The sequence below is a fragment of the Cupressus sempervirens genome, chromosome 9 (genome assembly GCF_028749045.1).
Source record: "Cupressus sempervirens isolate cs-2001-9-10 chromosome 9, ASM2874904v1, whole genome shotgun sequence".
NCBI classification, from domain to species: Eukaryota; Viridiplantae; Streptophyta; class Pinopsida; order Cupressales; family Cupressaceae; genus Cupressus; species Cupressus sempervirens.
The window spans coordinates 204718843-204741018 of record NC_143126.1 but is presented as its reverse complement, the minus strand read 5'-3'; the positions used below and the strand labels follow the sequence as shown (position 1 = coordinate 204741018).

Here is a 22176-nt window from a genome sequence, read left to right as displayed (position 1 = left end):
GAACAAAAAATATTACAATGGCTCTTTTATCCTGCCACAGTATATTACTGTATCATTTAACAGAGATTATGAAAATTAAATCACTTCTTACATTGTCGCCAAATTTCCACCACAAGTTCTTTTATTATTCAAGATTGAAGGGAGCATATTTAGTGGGAAGAATATCCAGTCAAATAAAGTGCTATACTTAAATAGCACATATAGTAATTGGACTTCTAACAGCACATTTAGCAAAGCTCCATGTTAAGGCACCTGAAACATGTTAGAATCCATGGATCCTCCTTTGATTGTAACATTAAATGACAACTTCTGGTTTAAAGATGAAAACGATAGTGTCTTTGGTTCCACTGCCACATTGATTCCAGACGGTGCATTTATAATGGCCTTGTATGTACTCCCTGCAACTCCTACATTGGTAACAGTTCTGGGGAATATAGCTTCAAATTCTTTATCTGGAGCAATAAAAGCCATTATTGTAGGGTAGCTTAGTTCTCTTCCTCCATTTTTAGATGGTTCTATAAAGTCACAACTACTAGTGTTTCCTGTTACCAGACGCAATGTGGTGTCATTGTAACCTTCTTTACAAAGCAAACTGATGTAATCATCTATATTTGCATCATACACAATCCCTGGATCAATGGCCATAACTGGATTTATCTGCCCAGCCCCATACCCAAATTCGGCATCTCCATTTCCAACAAGTGTTGGATCCATTACAAATGCTACGTCATAAGTTAAATCATCAAATATCTAAAATAATGGATACGAGAGATTAGATCTCTACAGTTCATGAAGATTGTTGTTTAATGTTTGAGTTTTATTATATAAGATTTAGTTTCCATCAATTTTTTACATCAAACTTAATGATCTATCATCAAGATGAAAAAGCTATTAGCAAAAACAAAACAATTATCATAGTCAATTCTGATGTAAATTAAATCTTGCTCAAGAGAATCTAAAAACAAAAAAAATACTAATAAATATTGTTGCAAAAACTAGATTCCCATTGTCAAATTACAAATAGACTTTTGAAATATAAGAATTTATGTGGAATTGAAAATCTATAGTAATATTTAGGAGTGTATATACAATAAAGAATGTTAAATGTTACAGATGACGAATAAAATATCTGTAGTCATTAGAGCAGATTTAACAGCAGCGGGAGACTAATCATTATGATAGGACTTTATAAATCCTGCAGCTCCTGCAGCATGTGGACATGAATGGAAGTTCCTGATACTATATTAAAGTCAGGATGCCTAGTCTCTTCTGTATAATAAGGAAGTGGTGCATTGTTGGACCAAGATGCTAGAATGTCTATGCCTGGTGCTGTAATATCAGGCTGACCACACATTTATACATTATATCTTGCTATTTCCAATGATTTCATATTCACACTTTACAACAAATTATATATTTATATCATTTTTAATAAAATCTATAATACCTTCAGAATATCCAAACTAATTGGATTGTAACCCCGAGATGAGAAGGAAGCCACAATGGGTGCTGCTACTTTAGGAGTTGTAGTTCTTTGAATTTTTGCAACCGGAGAGCTAATGAAATGCAATCAATAATAGTGGATCATTATTTGTGATTACCGTTAATATATTTATAACTTACCATTCAAATATCTACGAGTAAATTACCCAGCAGAGTTGATGTAAGAAAATACAAGTTCTCCTTGTTTACTTGATATAACTGTTGCAGGATTAAACCATGCAAATGCTGTGTCATTCAATGAATCTAGCATTAAGATGACACCTTCACCACCAGCAGAATAAACAGAATAATCTGGAATATCTAAATAGTAATAGCAAAGCACTATCTTTCATTTCACTTTTGTGCTATCTAGAGAACCAGCTTCACAAATACTGCAAAAACGTATGAATAATAAATATTTGTAATTATTTTATCAGAGCATCTGAAAATAAATATTAATTTTTCAAGTTATAATAGATAATTTTTTAAATTTCCAAGTCCTAAATATATATTTTTACCTTGAGAAGCTTGAATTAAAGCCTCCAGAAATATTAGCAACGTCTCCTCCATATACTAAAGGATACCATGGTTTCTCCATTGTATATGTGTTTATAGAAAGTCCCTAAAGAGTCCACAAATCATAAATTAATATGAAAGTATTTATATTCTATTGTAGAAAAAGTTGTAAAAAGTGTTGGATCTTTGATAATTACTTGTATAGATATGTTGTTTCCTAACAGAAGTTCTGATTCCATTTTACGATCTATGGTACTTGCAGCTACAGTTAGAGACCATGGAGAACAATTGACAACTGATGCCTTATCAGGTCCAGAATTTCCATCCAGAATTTCCAGCTGAATTTAATACCAAAATTCCCTTCTTCATTGCATGAAATGCCCAATAACATCCTCAAAGTAGTTAAGGGCTATATTTGCACCAAGTGAAACAGAAATTATGTCTACATTATCAGAGATGGCATTGTCAAATGCTGCAAGAATGTCGGCATCTGAACATGCAGGATTTATGAGACTAACCCAACAAACTTTATACATAGCAATTCTTCCTCCAGGGACTCCACCTCTTGATTCTCCTTCAGCAATCCCATAAAGGCTAGCATTTTAAATGTGATTTCCAGCAGCTGTAGAGGAGGTGTGTGTTCCATGGCCAAAGAAATCTATTGGAGATATAAAATCAAATGAAGGTGCTGGAAATGGTAAAGTACGAAAAAACCTTGCTCCCACTAGGTTCCTCGTAATATGTGTAAAACTTTGATGAGGACAAATAAATCATTTCCATTGGTCTTTAATGTTCTTAAATTTAGAATAATATTATATATCATCAAATTCACAATTCATAATATGATACTCTCATTGGACATCACAAAGCTTTTAGTACATACATTTTAATTATTATTTCATAAAGTATTTTTTGGGATCAGGTGACTCAATCTTAGGATATTTTATTGGTTAATTATTTATGCATTTACGTAAAGATGTTACATGAAACCAAATCTTCTACAAAGATAGACTCGGAACAAAAATCTGAAATTCTTTTTGGCCTAATATCCTGAATTTGTTTTTTATGCAAAAGTTGTGTGTAAGGAAGTTTATAAAATAAGTTGTAAATACATTGAATGTAGATAGTTTTGAAACTATTTCCTTTCGGACGAAAATTCAATAAATACTATGTTGCTAAAGATAATTGGTAGAGAGAAGTGTTTGAAGAGCGTTGTTATGCTATGGAATTATTCTAGATTTAGATATTTCAACTGATTACTCTTGGAGAGAATTGACTCTAAAATTGTGTTTGTAACTATTTTGTTGTTGATAATACAATTAGGTTTTATCTAAAAGGGTTTTTCCAAATATATTTGATGTTGTGAGTTTATTTGTTTAAATCTAATTTTGTATGTGTTTATAAAGTTTGTAAGAAATTTCAGCATCACCTCTCATGTTAGATTTAACATTTGGAAGTTTTATTTTGCACTTTGGCTTCCTTTCTATAGATATCAGAGCCTGACCAGCTTTGTTGTTGTTGTTGTTGTTCGGTAGAAGGGTTTTTTGTGTTGATCTAGTTTTAGTGGGAGTTTTCTAGGAAAATATTTCACAATCTTATTGTAGGTTAGATACAGAAAGCATATCCAATAGACTAGAGATTTAAAAATTTAATGGCACCAATTTTGAGTTGTGAAAACTCAAAACGGACGACATGCTTGTAGATAGAGATATATGGGATGCAGTTTCTTCAACAAAACCTCAAACTATATCATGGGGTGATTGGGATTACGATGGATCGAAAAGCCAAGGCTTTGCTAAGACTCTATTTGGCTGATTCAGTGCTCCTGAGTGTCCACAAAGAGAAGATTGTAGCTGATCTTTAGAAGAAACTTAGTGGCATTTATCAGGGGGCATTCTCGGAACGTAAGTTATTTCTAAGAGAAAAATTGTATTATCTAAGGATGGAGGAAGGAGGGTCTATTGTCGATCACTTAAATGCATTTAATATGCTAGTTGCTTAGTTGAATTTTGTTGGAATTAAGATTTATGATTAAGATTAATGCATGCTTCTCTTATGTTCTTTGTCAAACTCATGGGATTACCTTGTTATGGCCATTGAAAGCAGAACAACCACTTTCAAATTGGAGGATGTGGTTGGTTTGTTATTATTTGAAGAGATGCAAAGAAAATATTCTAAGATGGATAAAGAGGCCTTAGATGCACATGGTAGAACAATGGAGAAACACAAGACGAATGAAAAATTGGGTAAATCCAGGTCTCTTGGGAACTTTAAATCTCCTAGTAAAATGACAAGGCAAAATATTAGAATTACGGTAGACTTGGTTATCTCCAAAAAGAGTGCAAAGAGGAGAAGAAAAATAAAGGCAAAAAGTATTTCTCTGATTTCCATTTTGAAAAAACTTCTCAAGATGATGTAGATTATCTTGTCATAGCCTTGGCGCCACACACATTAGAAGATGTTTGGTTGATAGATTCAAATGTGTCTTTTTGGATGACATCTCAAAGAGATTGGTTTTCAAAGTGTAAAGAGTTAAATCGTGGGAAGGTGTATTTGGGTGATAACTCACCTAAATATTGTTGGCCATGGTAGAGTCAAGACTAGATTCTAGATTCTTTGATGGTCGAGTGAAGGGGATTGAGAGTGTACTGCATATCCCTAGTTTGGCATAGAACCTACTTTCAATTAACAAGCTTAGTGATGTGGCTGTAGAGGTTGTTTTCTCGAGTGGTGGATGCAAGATGAAAATATGCTTTATGGTGCTTGCTAAGGGCATTAGGATTAGCACCTTGTATAGGCTGGATGCATGCATGATTTAGTACAATAGTGGTTTTGTGAAGTCCAAGAAAAGGGCTTTGGATTCTTCATCCTCGCCATCAGATCAACAAAAGAAGATGACCATTGTTTCTACATCTAATGTTCATGCTTTTGGGGGTACCTAAGGGTGGAAATTCTTTGGAGATGAAGCTCTCAATTGATAAGACAATGTTATGACACCAAAGATTTGGTCATATTAGTGAAAAGGGTCTTAGAGCCTAGAAAAATAAGAGCCTTGTTGAAGGCCTTGATGATTGTAATATGGAATTTGACTTATGTTAACATTTTGTTTATGGGAAACAACATCGTGTTTCTTTTTATTCCAGTACTCATAAGTCTTTTGGGGTTTTGGACTATATTCGTTAAGATGTGTTTGGTCTAGTTAACATTCCTTCAATATCTAGATCTATGTTCTTTGTCTCATTTATAGATGATTATAGTAGAAGGATATTTGTGTACTTCCTGAGAAGTAAATATGTAGTTTTTAGTTAGTTTAAGGAGCTTAAGTCGGTTGAAAATCAAACTAGTATAAAAATTAAGTGTTTGAGGATTGATAATGACAATGAGTTTTGTTCAATAGATTTGATAGGTTCTATAAGGATCATGGAATTGAGAGATATAGGACAACTCCATAAACCCCACCAGAAAAAAGGATTTAGAGAGAGGATAAACATAACACTGATGGGAGAGCGATAGGAGTATGCTGAGTGGTGCTGAGCTTCAACAAAAGTTTTGGGTTGAAGCTATAGCTACTGCATGTTATTTAATTAATAGAAATCCTACTTCAACACTTGTTGAGAAGACACTCATGGAGGTGTGGTCTAGCAATAAGCCCTCATCGGGACATCTTAGAGTCTTTTGTTGTTAGACGTATGCTCATGTGCAAAGTAAGAAAAGATCAAAACTGGAGAACAAGGCGGTTATGTGTATCCTAATTGACTATGGTGTTGGTGTGAAATGTTATAAGCTTTGGGATCTAAGTGCAGAGAAGGTCCCTATAGTAGAAGTGTGAAATTTTGTGGGATGAAACCTTCCACGATTGATTTATAGCCAAAGAAAGAAGATAAATAGAAAAAGGAAGTGGTTCATATTTCTTCTAACCCTAAGGATGAAGAGTTACGAGCTCCTAATAGACTTGACAATCAGAAGAGCTCAAGTAGCTTTAAAAGTTTCAGAGAAGAGCAAGAACCTTAGCCTCAAACTTTGAGGAGGTCTACTTGTGATAGGAAGCGACCTGATATATATGGTTATTACCTGAAAGGTTTGGATATTCTTTGTTGAATTTCAATTGCATATTTTCTTTGATTGCTAACATAGATGGACCTAATACTATTAGAGAGGCAACAAGTATGAATGATGTAGATTCCTAGATGGAAGCCATGAATGAAGAGATGACAACCTTAAAGAATGCTACATGGGATTCGATACCTTTTCTTGAAGGACAAAAGCCTATTGGATGTAATGGACGTTTGAGAAGAAATTGGGTCTAGATGGCAGTGTTGAGAAGTATATGGGACAGTTGGTTGTAAAGGGGTATTCACAGGTGTAGGGAATTAATTATGGTGAAATACTTTCTCATGTAGCCAAGATGACATCCATCCAATTCATGTTATCACTTGCAACAACTTATGATTTTGAAGTTGAGCAAATAGATGTGAAGACAACGTTCCTTCATGGTGATTTGGAGGAGGAAATTTATGTCACAATTAGACAACCTTAAAGAATGCTACACTGGATTCGGTACCTTTTCTTGAAGGACAAAAGCCTATTGGATGTAATGGACGTTTGAGAAGAAATTGGGTCTAGATGGCAGTGTTGAGAAGTATAAGGGATAGTTGGTTGTAAAGGGGTATTCATAGGTGCAGGGAATTAACTATGGTGAAATATTCTCTCATGTAGCCAAGATGACATCCATCCGATTCTTGTTATCACCTGCAACAACTTATGATTTTGAAGTTGAGCAAATAGATGTGAAGACAATGTTCCTTCATGGTGATTTGGAGGAGGAAATTTATGTCACAATTAGAGCATTTCATTGAGAATGGTAAATAAAACCTTGCTTTTAAGTTGAAGGAATCTCTATATAGTTTGAATCAACTTCCTAGAATGTGGTATCAAAATCTTGACACCTATGTTTTGTCCTTGGAGTTTTTGAGATCAAAATCAAACCATTGTGTATATTGTAAATCAAAAGATTGTCACATTCTTATTAGTCCTATATGCAGATGATATGTTTTGAGAATGGTAAAATAATGATTTTAGATTTGAAGTCTTAGTTAACAACACAATTTGAAATGAAAGATCTAGGTGCAACTATATACATTCTTGGGATTGAGATCATTTGAGATAGCGACAACAATAAGTTTTGAATGAGGGAGAGGAAGTATGTTAGCTCTGTGTTGACGAAACTCAACATGACAACTTTTAGGCAGTTAACCAGTTGTTCCAATGTTATAGGGAATGAAATTTTCTACGGAGGATTGTTCAAAATCTCCTACTAAGATGGAGGACATGTCTAGAGTACCTTACGTGAATGTTGTGTGTAGCTTGATGTATGCAATGGTTTGTATGAGGCCATACATTACCCAAGTAGAGAGAGTTCTTAGTCAATATATGACTAATCTTGGAAGGGTGCATTAGATTGCAGTTATGAGAGTGTTTAGGTATTTAAGAGGTACATCTGAGTATTCCTTGTGTTTTCATGATAATCCTATCGAATCTCAACATTCAGTTTGCATTTGTGGATATGTGGATTCAGATTGGGCAGGTGACATTAATAGAAGAAGATCCACTAGTGGATAATTTTTTATGATGTTTGGTTGTGCATTAGTTGGATGAGCAAGCAACAAATTGTAACTTCTTTGTCCACTATGAAAATAGATTATTTGAGTGTTAATCATGCTTCTAAAGAGGCCATTTGGTTTGAGAGATTGTGTTGCGATATTCATTTTGATACAAAACAAATTAAGTTATCTATTGTGATCGCTTGATTACTATTTGTCTAACAAAGAATGCTACTTTCCATGCCAATACAAAGCAATTGTATATATATTTTTTCGTAATATGGTGGAAGACGAAGATGTGAAATTGGAAAAGGTTGCTAATTTGGAGAATGTTACAAATGCATTAACAAAGCTAGTAAGCACCAAGAAATCCATATGGTGTGTTGGTTCTATGGGCTTTGGGGCCTAAGTTGTGACTCAGTGACTCAAGTAAGATCTTTGTCAAGTGATAGATTGTTGGGATAAGGTGACTCAACCTTAGGATATTTTACTGGTCAATTGTTTATGCATTTTTGGAAAGATGCTAGATGAGACTAAATGTTCTACAAGTATAGACCTGGAGCAAAAATTAAAAAGTTTATTTTTTTGGCATATTCTTTTGAATTTATTTTTTATGCAAGAATTGTAGACAAAGGAAGTTTCTAAAATAGATTGTAAATACATTGAATGTAGACACTTTAGAAACTGTTTCCTTTTTGCAAGAAAACTCTATAAATACACTGTGTTCTTAAAGTGAGTTGTGTGTGTGTGTGTGTGTGTGTGAGGGAGAGGTGTTTGAAGAGCTTTATTATGCTACCAGGTTGTTTTGGATTATATAGTGTAGCTGATTACTCTTGGAGAGCATTGACTCTGAAATTGTATTGTAGTTGTTTTGTTGTTGATAATACAATTGGGTTGACTTTGTAATGGTGGATTCTTTCGTGAAAGGGTTTTCCCATATATATTTGGTATTGTGAGTTTATTTGTTTAGATCTAATTTTGTATGTGTTTATCTAGTTTGTAATAGCTTAAGAGTTTGGGAAAAAATTCAGCATCATCTCTCATGTTAGATTTAACATTTCGAAACATTATTTCACGCTTTGACTCCCTTTCAGTAGTTATAGAATTTAAATAATGAAATAAGTTGGAACCAATCTTAGTGTCCAAATAATATGGAAAACAATTCACAACATATGTTTATACAAATTTAATATATATAAATAAATTATATTTTAAATAAATTTTAACTTTATTTTGTAAAATATAACGATGACTTTTAATTATTTCAATTTAATAGTATTTTTTCTTAAAAAATAATCAATAAAACTTAATCATATATCATTTATAATTTTATAGATTTAATATAACAATTTTAAAAAAAAAAAAATCTATAATTAAACTAATAAGAATTTCTAAAAATAATTTGATGGTAAAACACAACTTCAAAAAAAAAACTTAACACATATGTAAGTAAAATGATTAATAAAAAGAAAAAATGATAACAAAGGTATGCAATCTATAATAAAATATGAATAAGAATGGATCTAACTTGTTGCAGGCAGGAAAGTCTTTTGTTGTCTGGCATCCACCTTTCCATTTGGATGGCACTGGACCAAATCCAGTGTCATTGAAACTTTTTGATTCTGGCCATATTCCTACAACACCAAAACAATATTATAATTAATTAACAACAAAACAATATTAAAATTAACATATTGAAAATTTTATCAATACTCAACTAGAGGTTTGGATTAAACACTCCGGTTTTGATAATTCTACCTGTGTCAATGACACCAACAATGATGTCACTTTGATAATCTAAATTATTGTTTTGAGCAGAAGAAGGAAAGCCAATAAAATCCCATGATCGTGTTGTTAAAAGTTGAACTTCCTTGCTTTCAAACATAGAAACCACACCATCCATATATACACAATCATAAACATGTATAGTAATGTTCTTTATACACCTCTTCCAATAATGATCAAAGCAAAAATAAAACAACAAGATTAGCCATTTGAAGAAAGTGTTAAAATTGGTTTACTTGAGATCTGTTGGGCATGGGATGAAGAAAGCATGGCAACAAATCCACCAAAGCTCTTCCAATAACTATATTTTAATGATTCTTTTGCTGCCATTCAACTATAGTAACAACATAACATCTTTTTAAAAATAAATTTAGATACATAAAATATCTTTATTTTATTTTGATCAGTCTGATAAAATATAATATGATCTTAGATTATGGATAAAGTATAGTAACCTTCCACAAACAGATTCAAGTATATCAAGGTGCAATGTAGCAGTTGTTGTGTAAGAATGCCCATTATCTTGTGACGGTGCATGGCCCATGTAAACAATGTATAACTAATTTCACAAAAGATTGAACAATCAGAATGGTGAAAATCTAGTTTAACATCATATAAGGTTTATACACATTCTAGTAGTGTAATATTATTCTTGAGCTATGGTATGACTTGTTGCTATTTTTTTTAGATTGAACTTAATCAAAACGTTCTAATAGTGTAAGATGTCAAACAAAGAGTTAGAACTAACCTTTGTATCTCCATCAGAAGATGCAACTATGCAAAACATTTGGGCATGAAGCATTATGAGAATGAAGAACAAGATATAACTTATGCTTGGGGAGACCATGGAAGTTGTAGTTCTTATCATTACAGAAAATTCTCACACAAAACTATTATGAAATGAGTTCCATTTACATGAGCAGTTTGATAGCCAGCCTAGATGATTTAATCCCACAAGGGAATATGTTTATCATTGGGCATATCAATATATTTGGCATTCCATCTCTATTGATGCCATTCAGATAATTCTTGTTTCTGTTTTATGCCAAAGATCTTTGAGAAAGATGTTTATTAGTTATGTCAAACTAATGCCATATATTTGATGATTGTAGGAAATGGAATCTAGCTTGATGGGGCGGATTTGTCAATGTTTTTTGTTCTCGAACGAGCCATTCATGTAAACATTGATAGGAAAGGTTAAGCTGATGATACTAAGAATATAAGATAGAAAACCTCGTTCTTTTATGTCATCTCCTTTTTGTCATATCAAATGAATTAGAAAACATAAGTTAATATTTCAATCATTTTTTTTGGAAAAAGAGGGGTAAAAATTTATTAAGACAGAAAAGAATACAACAAGGAGAGTTCAACAAGGAGCTCAATCCTGAGCAACAAGATCATCAAATTCTTGCACCATCTCAAAGGAAAGTTGCCCCCTATCCATAATATTCCAACCCAGATCATGACTAGAAGCCCATTTGGCTAAACAATCAACAACTTTGTTCCATTCACGAGGAATATAAGTGAACCTAATGAACTGAAAAGAGGTAGAGAAAAGAATAATCTGATTAACAACAGTGGCTAGCTGCCAACTAACATCCTCAAGCTCCTGCGAGGAAAGAAAGTTCACCACCACTTGGGAATCAGACTCACAGATAATCTTACTCCATCCTCGCAAGCAACACTGTTCCACAACATATAAAATAGCATGAGCTTCCATGAGATTGTTAGTGTAATCACCCTTATGAACTGAGAAAAGGAATTTAACATCACCAGAACTACAACGAGCCACTCCCCCAACACCAGCAGGGCCTGGATTCCCTCGGGAAGAACCATCAGTGTTAATTTTTAGAACTCCACAGGGAGGAAGAGTCCAATGCCCATCCCGATTTACCTAACCTTTCCTTTGATGCTGAAGTTGCCTGGACATAGAAGGAAACCTTTGCGCTGCAGCCCCATCCTGAAGATAAAAATTGAGACGATTGCATATAGCAAGATCAACCGGATCCATACCCCCATCTAGCTCACACTTCACTTGAATAGTTTCCTGAAGAGAATGTGAGATCTTCCACCAAAGATGCAAAACACCAAGCCAAACATCTTGGAATATTCGACGATTCCTCTCCAACCAGATATGCCAAAGCATGAATGATGGGCTAGCAATCCAAGCAACATGGAGAGGAGAAGACTTGGAGGGAGCACTGCCCAAGCGGGCCCAGAACTCAGGCAAAGAGGAAGCATGCCTACAAGAGCAACCCCAAGCACTCCACCAAAGGTGCCATAGCTGAAGGGAATATGAGCAATGGAAGAACAGATGGGAGACAGACTCCTCCCCATTACCACACAAAACACAATAAGAGGGGCCCTGAAATCCACATTTACAAAGATTATCCAAAATGTAAGACAACAGTTGTGAGCTACTAGCCACATGAAAAAATTGCACTTGGACCAAGAAACTTTATTCCAAACTTGCTTGCACCAAGGGACCTCAGCACCCCCAAATAATTGTCTAGTTATCTCTTGATACCCAGCAGAGACATGATATTTATCAGACAAGGTACCTCCCCAAGCCAAAACATCTGGATCTAGCAAAGAGGAACACTCTCTAGAGGTCAGAATTTGAGAAAGCTCTTAACGATCCACTTTTGTACCTCCAAGAGGCCAATCAGAAGAATGCTTCCAACTGTAACCAACAACAGGTCCCAATTGATAAGGAGTCTTGTAATGAGCCACTTTATCCCATCCAGTAGCATGAAAAGAGTCACAAAGAGACTGAAGATGAGGGTACATGGATAAAATGGAAGGGAATCCATCCCAAGCATCAGACCAAAACAAAGCCTCAGAACCTCCTTTACATATCCAGAACAGACCCCTCTTGACTAACACTGCACCTATCTTCAAAGTATGCTAGACCATTGAGCCACGACCTTCAAGAGGAAGTGCAGAAATAGAGCAAGGATCAACACCATGAAAATATTTACGAGTGATAATATGAGCCCAAAGTTGACGTTGTCCAGAGCACCATCGACAATAAAGTTTAGCAGCCAATGCTTGACTACTCAAGAGAGCTGATCAAAGACCAAGACCACCCTCCCTTTTAGGCCTATAAACAGTTGCCCAACTAATCAAGCTCCATTTAGTACTACGCAAATTACCACTCCAAAGGAATTGCTAAGAAAGAGCATCAAACTCCTTGAGAAAGTAAACAGGAGCAGCCTGAACCATGCTTCTATAAGTAGGAAGAGCTTGGATAACATATTGAAGAAGAGTAACCCGGGTAGCAGTAGAAAGCCATCTATGAGTCCAATGATTTACCTTATCCTAAAGCTTGGTAATCAAAATTTTTCAGAAGAGACATGGCTGCCTAGAAACAACAATAGGAATGCCAAGATAAGTCAAAGGAAGTGACCTAATCTGAAACTGCAGGATACCAACAATCCTGTGCTGAATAGAATTAGGAGTGTTAAAAAAGTAAATGGAAGATTTGTGCTCATTAACTTTTTGGCCTGAAGCTGCCAAATAAATGTCCAAAGCATGTCGAAAAGCTTCAGCTTCCTTGATCCTAGCAAGACCCGCAAGAGCAGAATCATCAACAAATTGAAGATGGGAAAGAGAAGGTAAGCCATTACCCCACCGCCACCCCTGAATCGAATTCTGGGACACCTGATACTTAATGAATTTGCCCAAGCCTTCAACCATGATGATGAATAGATATGGGGAGAGAGGGTCACCCTGGCGGAGGCCTCTAGAGGCACCAAATAGCTGAGAAGGTTGACCATTAATAAGAATAGAAAAAGAGGCAGAAGTAACACAAATCATAGTCCAACTCACCCAGTCAGAGTTAAATCCAAAAGAAAGAAGAATACTCCTTAGGAAACTCTATTTAACTCTATCGTAGGCCTTAGCCATATCCAGCTTAACAAACATTGCTCTCTCCCTTGAAGTTGCCATAGAGTGAATAGCCTCAGTAGCAATAACCACCCCATCCAAAATTTGTCTTCTAGCAACAAAACCACCTTGTTCTTCTGAGATAATAATGGGAAGCCACTTTTTAATTCTCTCAGCACTCAACTAGGTAATAACTTTGTAAACCACATTACATAAGGCAATTGGTCTAAAAAACTCCAATTGATTAGCACCCTCTCTCTTAGGAATAAGAGTCAAGAATGTAGAATTCAAAGCCTAAAGCATCTGCTTGCTAGAATAGGATTCCTTAACCACCTCCAACAAATCATGATTAATGATGTCCCAAAATTCTTGAAAGAACTGAACTGGAAAGCCATTAGGACCAGGAGACAAAGATATTGGACGCATGAGATAATCATTCATCTCCTGAGTGATAAGGGAAGGAATACAAGAAAAAATAATATTGTCTTCATTATCAGTAGGAGGAGAGTCCTCAGAGAAGAGGGTAGAAAAGTACCGAGTAGCCTCTTGGAACAAAGCTGGCAAGGAATTCAGTTGGATACCTTGAGAATTAACCAAAGAAGAGATATTGCTCTGATTCCAACAAGATTGCATTGTTTTATGGAAAAAGGCAGTGTTTCGATCACCTTCCTGGAGCCAATCAACTCTAGCCTTTTGCTTCCCAAAAATTTCCTCTCAAAGTTCCCATTCTTCTAGAGATCTAGAAGCAAGGGATTTAGCCCTTCCAAGATCCTTTGAGAAACGCCGATCTCTAATCTCCCTTGTGATGACATCAAGATCTTCTTGAGAAAGCCTCTTCATAGAGTAAAGGTTCCCAAAACATTGCCTATTCCATATCCTGAGCTGCCTTTTAACATATTGAAGCCTTTTAGAAAATGAGAACATTGCAGTACCATATGCAGGAGCACCATCTTTCCACCAACATAAAACAAAATCACGAAGAGAAGAGTCACGAAGCCACATCAACTGGAACTTAAAAGGAGGATGCTTTGGAACACAAGCCCCAATAGCAAAAAATTTGATTGGCCAATGATCAAAACCCCTCCAATCAAGGATTTCCAAAGAGAGAATAAGGGTGCCACTAACCCATAAGCAAGAAACAAGAAATCTGTCCAGACGTTCTGAGATAGCATCAACTCTAGTCCTTCGATTATTCCAAGTATAGAGACCATTAGAAGGCTTAACATTAGAGAGATGCAAAAGAGACATGTGTTGCCGAAGAAGAGCAGAAGAAGGCCCCAATCTAGCCAAACCACCTTGCTTCTTCTCCTCCATACTTAAAACTGAATTGAAGTCCCCTGCTAACACCCAAGGATGATAAGGGTGACAATTTCTAACATATTGAATATGGCTCCAAAGTTCCTCCTTTCCCACAAGATCAACAGGTGCATACACATTAGTAACCATGATTACCTCTCCTGAGTCTAGAGTAGAAGCTACCATAGAGAGAGCTGAGCAAGAAGACACCCAACCAAGGGGAGAAATTTTCCGTGGATCCCAAAATATAGCTAAACCACCAGCACTGCCTATTGCCACAACACACTGGCATTGGCCACGAGATCAAATACTAGAGGCATGTTGGACCATAGACTCCACAGAAAGCTTAGTCTCTTGGATACAAAAAACATCAGGACTATGGTCAACCACCAAGTTTTGAATAGCCTTTTGTCTAGGGATGCTATTCAACCCCCTAACATTCCATGAGAGAATAATCATCATTGGGTAGAATTGGGAAAATGAGCATCCAAAGGTTTCATTGAACCAGACTCAATCAATATATCTCTTGTGAGTTTAATCTTATCTTGGTCTGTTTTGCGCCCACTCCTTCGAGGGGGAGTAAAAGAAACCTGCTTAAAGGGTCTAGGCATCAACCCCAAGGGGAGAGGAGATCCCTTGCCCTTACCTGATGGTAGCAAATCCTTAACCAAGTTAGCCAGAACAACATCATTATCCTCCAACACCGCAAGTGTCACTAGAGCCTCTGTCACAGGAGCTACATGGACCTCACAATTCTGATATACTACAACTTGGGATGCCCCACAAGCATCATTAGGAACAAATCCCTCATCTGGGCAAACTGGATTAGAAGAGGTAGGAGGAGGAATACCCTCCTCAAGAACCATATTATCTAGCACCTCAAAGCGATAAAAACTCGAATCAGATAATCTTTCTTTCAAAGGCCTCTTCTGACCACACCCCTTAGCTTGTGGGCGAGCAGGGGTAAATCCATCCTTATCCTACATTTGAGCCTTACCCTTACTTGTAGCATCTTGCGGATTTGTCCCCTTGGTAGTATTAGCCATCTGAGATTATCCTTTCCCTATAGTATCTGCCAAACCACCAACATTGCCAGCTGTAGAACCATCCACTCCTTTGGAAGTCAAGTTACGAGGGCATTGACACTATAAATGACCATACTCATAAAAAATCTGATAGCGAAAAGTGAGGGATTCATAATCTAACTGTTGCACCCAAGAAGAAGCCCCAAGACAAATTTCCAAAGAATCTGGTAATGGGTTATTCAAATTAATTTCAACACAAATTCTAGCATAAGAAATAACCTTTTTATCAAGGGATTGATGTGCGATCGCAGTCGGCTTTCCCAACAAAGCAACAATTTTTTGGAAGATGTCTTCACACCAAAATTCCAGGGGAAGGCGAGGCAAGCGAACCCAAACTGGCATTGTTGAAGGGAGATCCTCAACAGAATTAAATCCTGAATGCCAAGGTTTGACAAATAACCCCACATGGTTGTAGAAATAAGGGCCTCCTTCAAAAACACGATCAAGATCAAACATGCAAGAGAATACAACCAAAAAAAAACTATTCCCTGCCAAAATAGTCTCCATATTGCCTTCCACCTGCCATGAGCAACAGATCCATGCCTCAAGAGCGGATAGGGAAATCTCGATTCTAAGAAATTTGCATATCAAAGCATGCTTGGTCCAATATTCAATGTCCTCCATTACAGCCACTGGAGGAATAACTAGAATAGGGCGATCATGGCTATGTGGAAAACAACCATTAACTTTTTTCAACTTGGAGCTCTCCCCTAAATAAAACGATTCAGATCTCATTGCATGCACAGCTGGAGAAGAACCATCTGTTCTCACCAACACAGAAGAAATCCTAGGCCCTGCCATGCAAACAATAAAAACCCCAATCCAAAATTGTCTGCAGAAGATTTCCAAAAACACCCACGCAAACTATGTCCAGCAGCCGGCAATCCAAATAGAACAGAAAAAAAATCAGTAAAGATCAAACAACAATTACAGGCTAGGGAAAGAGCCCTAGCCCAGCTGGTAGCCAACGCTTCTCATCGCTTCTTCGACTATCAAGGTATTGGTAATATTAAAAAATATTCAAATTCCTACTTGAATGCCTTAGTTGATTATAGGCATATCAGATATTTCTTCCCATGTAAAGACCATCCAAACCACTTACTCAATTTGGATAGATCATTCCAGTCAACAACATATATCAAACCAAGAATAGATATGATAAAACCTAATATTTAAATCATTAGTTTGTAATTTGTTTTGGAATAATTGAAGGACAAGATGTTTTAGAGAACATAAGTTAATATTTAAATGTTTTATTTCAACTTTTTAATGGGTGATTGTTAGTTTTGAAAAATAAAATAAGAGGCTAGATATTGACATAATATTAAGTTTTAGAAAATTAAATTTAAAATTCATATATGAAATATAGTACAATATATAAAAAGAGTTAAAATCTTAAAATTGTATACTTTAAAATATGGTATTTAATAATGAGTCATCAATCAAGGAAATTTTATAAATGCATAAATGTTTTGAATGATGTAGTTATGTTTGGACTTTTTAATTTCAACATGTTAATCTTTTGAAGTTATTGGAGTCTACTATTTTCTAATTGATTTCATATTATGTACTTATGATAAACATTATGCTTCATATGACCTGAGCTAAGATTCAACAATGTCATATAATTGTCTCCTATGAGGAAGGTATTTTGATATTGCTATAACCCATGAATGCAAATTTTCTTGAATGCTTCTTCTTGCTTAGAAAAATGACTTCATGTATTTATTGTCTAAGAAAAGTGATTGATAATCATTTTTTTGTCTAAATAATAACTCATGTTATAAATCTAAAATAGATGTATAACTAATATCTTTAGAAATGAGAGAGATAAGCTATAAACCTTAAGATTAATGAAAATCTACCATTCAAAGGGATGTGCAAATGTCAAGATGGAGAGATTGCATTAGGAACTTAAAGAGATGTAGGAGAATGAGTACATCAATCAAACTACATGATTTCCAAACTTTGCAAGAACATCACAATGTATGCAGTTTGTTGATGTTTGGTAGCTTCACTTGGATAAACTTTGAGACTAAATTAAAATTACCTATATTAATACATATACATATGATATATATATATATATATATATATATATATATATATATATATATATATATATATATATATATATATATATATATATATATATATATATATGTATATATATGTATATATGTATATATATGTATATATATGTATATATGTATATATATGTATATATATGTATGTATATATATATATATATATATATGTATATACATATATATATATATATATATATATATATACATATATATATATATATATACATATATATATATACATATATATATATATATATATATATATATATATATATATATATATATATATATATATATATATATATATATATATGTATATACATATATATATATATATATATATATATGCGTGATACATACATACATGTGAATGAAGAGAGGACAGGAATATTCAGGAGATGCCTATGTTATTATCAATACCAATGTCAAAAAAAATACATTCGGTACGTTGACATGAGGTGGAAGATTTTATACTATGATTTATCTACACATAAGTACTTAGTTGATCAACACTTTAACAAGAGATAGCCACGTAATTAAGGATCGACTCCAAAATACAAATATAGAATCCTTTGACGTCATACGCTTGACTTATCCTTCCAAAAATTAGATATAGGTGGTTACACATGGCGATGTCTATCCAGCCAAAAATTTGCACTAGACTTGACAATTTTTTATAATTTATTAATTAATTTTAAAACCACAAAATCATTGTTCTCCGACTTCAAAATTAGTTAATAAATTATAAAAACTATCAAATCTAGTGCATATGTTCAGCTATCTAGCCAAGGGCATTACACATATGTTGTACATCAATTACTTAAAATATTCTTGAGGCCCCACTTTGACAAAGATTGCTGGTGTGTGGTACACCAATTGCTATGAAAGCACTGCAACCTCAATTTAGCAAAGAACATAGGTTGAGCACTGACAAGTGTAAGTACTAAGGAATTATCACCCAAGGAAGAAGGTGATGGGTTTGCCACCTAAGCATGAAGTGGAAAGTTGAATTTCATAAATGGAGAGGACATACCGATGCCCATCAAGAAGACCAAACTTGTGCTCCAAGAATATTTTATGTGAGGGGTTATTTCCTAATCTCATGGAAATAAAACATACTCTCTGAGCAGTATTCAAAGGGTAGTTGAAAAGGATTAAAAAATGATTAAGATAGGTGATAGATAAGTATATCTCAACATTCCCACATACTTGACATGAAGCATTAAAATTATGACATGTCATTGAGCGGATGACTTAAACATCACACACTAAAGCTTGATTCCTATGCTAAAAGTGTTAAATAGTGAAAGTTTTTGATAAGATAAATAGGATTTGAAGGGACCCTGAAACCCTTTACAATTCAAGAATTTTCAATGAAGCTCAACTAAAAAAAACTACAAAAGTAAGGAAGAACAGGTCACCAAATAGAACATAGTGACCAGAGTGGCATCACAGATAACACAGTAGTAATTACCCACACAAATAGGTTTTGAAGGGAGCCTGAAACCCAATAAGAGTCAACAATGGTGAAACAAGTCACCAAACAAAAGGTGACCAAAGTGGAAACATATTAAACAAGACAACAACAACCACAAAAATAGGTTTTACCAGGCTCCTGAAACCCCATAAAGAAACACATTGCCAATAACAAAAGGCCAAAAGAGCCAGGGGACAGCTGGCCAAAAGCCAGGAGAGTCAGACTTTCCCTTTTGAACCCTTGTTGTGAGATCTCAGTACCATATCAAAAAAGGGAGTGGATGACTTTACCTTTTTTCCTTTTACTATAGTCCATCCATCCTCCACCAAACTATCAGCCTTCTGCCAAAGTAAATTTGCACCATCACAACTAGAACCTGAAACTCTAGAAGCCAGGGAAGAGGATGTGACAACAGAGACCAGAGATGGAACAGTGGCACCCCACAAAGGTACCATAGAAGGAGCTTCCTTGGAAACACCAGAAGAAAGACCATCAACCACAATAGAAGGAGCCAAAAGTGGATCCATTTGCAAGAGGTCAAGAGTTAAATAGTGAAAGTTAACTTATTTTTGCAAGCTTAATTTCTTCCTTAGCATGATATTTAAGGGTTTATGCCATTGACTGCCTTGCAAGACTATGACAAAAAACCTATGAAGCAAGGGAAGTTGATTTAATTTAATGACTTGGGGCATCAATCCCCTCAAGGAGAGTTGCAAGCTTGAGTTTACCTTTGTATTACAAGACATTAATGACATCAATTTACCTCACCCCTTTTACACAAGGATATCAACACCAAAATTGAAGAAGGCCAGTCATGTTAAAAGGTAGAAAGTCCATTGACATGGCAAGAGAAAGGAAAATATCACCAGACAAGACTGATAACAATCCACTCACTTGGATACCAGACAAGAATTGACCAAAAAGGACCAACAAATAGACACATGTCCATTTTATATGCCACCCTCCTTTCATCATGTACTTAAAGGAATGAAAGACAAGTCATCATCTCTACATCAACATTAAGGAATCTTTGGGAAACTTGGACTAGTCACAGTAGTTGACATGACAAGGTAAGAGAAAGTATAGTATGTTATTTCAATATTATATTAATAAGGAATATTGTATTAGGAGTGTGATCCTCAAAATACAATGTTTATTGTTAGGATAAACCACAAACATAAATAAAAATTACATGCAAATATCAAAAAATAATAAATTACATAAAAGAGAACACAAGACACCAAAATTTAACATGTAGGCATTTAATATGAAAACATGTATGTATAAGGAAATTTAACTATTGTAAATATTATTTCAAAACTAAATTCGTATTGAATGGTACAATATAAATAGATCATTTATATAGATGATTATTTAAAATCTAATTTCTAATGTTGTTATTGTTAAAATATAATAATATTATTATTCAGAATAATTATTTAAGGCGATTTTTATTACTATAAGAAATATTTACCTTGATCTATTATGAGGATGTTATTGCATAAATTTGATTAATATCAGATTCAGAGGGAGTCAGAGACTTTGTTAAAGATAATTTTGGATAAGAAGCTTAGAGGAATGATGTTTAGAGGGAGACTAACACATCCATATTATTGACACCTAAATTTGTAGGTGCCAAATTTGAAAGGGAAGTACCTATTTATGCTCTAAAGTTTGATTGTTTCATTGGAAATTATATTCTTATATTTAAAAAATTTAAAATTTAAAAATAATGTTACCCTTGCCATGCAAATGAAATCTCTTATTAGGATAAAGTTCAATAAAAGGGAAAAATATCCATTCTTTTGAAAATGTCAAATATTATAATTTATAATTCATAATTCATATTTGATTAATTAATTATTCCCTTTTTGATATATAAAATGTTTTTTGTAAAAAAGGATGGGGAGAGGGAGTTGAATACTGAACCTCTTGACCCTATCCTCTTTCCTATCCTAACTACCCATTCTACCCTAACCAGTTGTTCTATTATATTCCTTGAGGATGGTTGTTAGAAAGAAAACTTATAATTACAATATTTTTGTGAAAAGGGACACTTAATCTTTCTTATGGGTTATTTGAGGTAGTGAAATTCTTTTATAGGGTAATATTTGTTCAAGAGTATTTTTATCATGAAATTATAAAAGAATATTTTTATTTTTATTTACCTTATGATGATTATCAAAAATATTTCTTGAGGTGAGTTTTATTATTTTAGGGTTGCTTGTTTATATGTTTTTACTTTATAAAGGTAAACCTTTAAAAACATAAGATTGAAATAAAGAGTTATTTTATTAATATAATATATTTGCATCTCTTTGCAAAAGGGTAGGTATTTTATTTTAAGTTTTATCCTAAGTTTGTGATGAATGAAATACATTTGGAATACAGATGATGTCTCTCTTGATATTTAATAAAGTACTTTCAAATTCAATTTACGGTGATGTTTTCATTTTCAAAATTGTGTACTTTTACCCTAAAACACGAAATTCAATATTAAAACCTCATTATATTCTCCATAAGCAATATTTGAAGGTTAAGTATTTTTAAAAGCACTTATGTACAGGAGAGAGTTTTTGGAAAACCTAAATTAAATGTAAAACTCTAATTTATTAAAGTCTCTCATAGATTATTTCTTGTGTAGGATTTATTAATCAAAAGATAATAATTATGGAGCAAGAAATATTAAGGAGATCAAAGAGGCACTGAAGATTAATTATATTGTTAGCCTTTGCATTGTAAATGAAGTGTTTAATTGCATTTTAGGAAGTGTCAAGATGATATGAAGCTTGTATGCATCCTTTGGATTTCTATAAAGGATACCCGGATCATCAAATATAATAATCATTTCACGATCACCATATTTGTAGCCTACATTTTTGTCAATTAAGAAGGGGTTCTTTTGATAATTCGGGACTCTATTATTATCGGTATGCACCACTAACAAAAATTTTTAT

General features: G+C 34.3%; 2 pseudogenes across 1 annotated transcript in view; one reads left to right on the top strand and one right to left on the bottom strand.

The window, feature by feature from the left end:
- The window catches only part of LOC149538209 (uncharacterized), a 111131-nt pseudogene extending 108215 nt beyond the window's left edge, over positions 1-2916 (top strand). Inside the window, exon 3 of the transcript XR_016356010.1 lies at positions 2261-2916. The product of XR_016356010.1 is annotated as an uncharacterized LOC149538209 (transcript). The remainder of the gene's footprint in view (positions 1-2260) is intronic.
- On the bottom strand, positions 80-19746 carry LOC149538208 (cucumisin-like; annotated as a pseudogene).
- Positions 19747-22176: the final 2430 nt, after the last annotated feature.